We start from the raw sequence: 1,522 nt of genomic DNA, 5'->3' as shown, positions 1-1,522 counted from the left end.
ACGATGTTATCACATCAAATGTATATCATATATTGGTCATTTCTTGTTAGGAAATAAAGACTTAATATTACTTCGAAAATACTTATTGGCAGATTCTTTATTATTCTGTAATTGTTTATACAGGATAATTCAAAATCGCTTGTTATATTAATGATAATGTAAACACCAATAAAATGTCGATTTCAGAATTTTACAGAACCAACCAGATTAGTCATCAAATATTTAAACTGATGTTGTGGTGTATTATAGCCGTTAACCGTTATTGATAAAGTAATTAGACCATATATTGTCCCATCAGCGTGATTTGCGACTGTAAATTAAGTTTACAATTTTCCCTCAAGAATATACAGCATCGTTTTAAAATTTTTAATTTCTGAAACAGATTTCATGTGATTTGATTTGATTTTGTCCCATAAAAGAGGGACGAAAGATACCAGAGGGACAGTCAAACTCATAGATCGAAAACAAATGACAACGCCATGGCCAAAAATAAAAACAAACAGACAAATAATAGTACAGATGACACAACATAGAACACTAAAGACTAAGCAACGCGTGAGAGACGGTAACAAATATTATTTCTAAGTACTATAAAATGTACTGAAATATATGTACAATATGAATGATAGGCACACGTCTTTTGTTGAAGACCGTACGTATGTTGACCTTGAATATTTTTTTTTGTGGTGTTGGTTTGCTGTCTAAATAACGTATATCCAGCATCTCCATTGGTTCATAATTGAAATCTCCAATGCATTTTATGTGCAAGATATAACCAAACCTTCAAACCATAACTTTTTTAGAAACATTAAATAACCTTTTTTACATAATGCATTCGTATCTTTTGAAATTTATTTACTTTCTATTGGTACTACCTTAATTTTTTTAGAAAATAATTTAATCAAAAACATTAAAATTCGTGGAAATAGTACACATACCTTAATAACAAATTCAAATTGAATTTTACATTTGCAATTGCTACGCGTTGATTCAACAATTAAATCGTCCTGAACATGCATGAAATATTTGCCACTGGACGTTAAACAACCAACAATCGACCAATCAAATATAATAACCACCCGGAATTTGTTATCAATTCAAAGTATAACTGATTGATTTACAGATATATGTACCTTAAATATGAAAAGGTTGATTTCATATTAATGAAATCTTGTGAATAAAGATTTTTTTTTTTATTTCAAAAACCCTCTTCATGGTTATTGGACTTAATATTCAGTATGATTTTACAAAACTGTTTGTATTGGATCAGCAAACAGTCCAAACTGTTAGACTATATTCCTTTTATTCTATTATTGTTGCATCGAAGAAAGGAAGAGTGTGTATGAAGTCTCTGTCATAACTCACCTACGGTGACAAGGGGATGGGAGTGTTGTACTGGTTAAACGGATCAGCCAGTTCCAATATTGAAACCCAATTATAAAATATTTATTTAGTTTCAACTTTGATAAATGATCATGCATACCTAAGTTATCGTAATTACTAACTGTATAGCATTCAGTAT

This window comes from Mytilus californianus, unplaced genomic scaffold, assembly GCF_021869535.1.
Source record: "Mytilus californianus isolate M0D057914Y unplaced genomic scaffold, xbMytCali1.0.p SCAF_3, whole genome shotgun sequence".
In the NCBI taxonomy this organism is placed as follows: domain Eukaryota; kingdom Metazoa; phylum Mollusca; class Bivalvia; order Mytilida; family Mytilidae; genus Mytilus; species Mytilus californianus.
The sequence above is the reverse complement of the archived record's forward strand: the minus strand, read 5'-3'. Positions refer to the sequence as shown.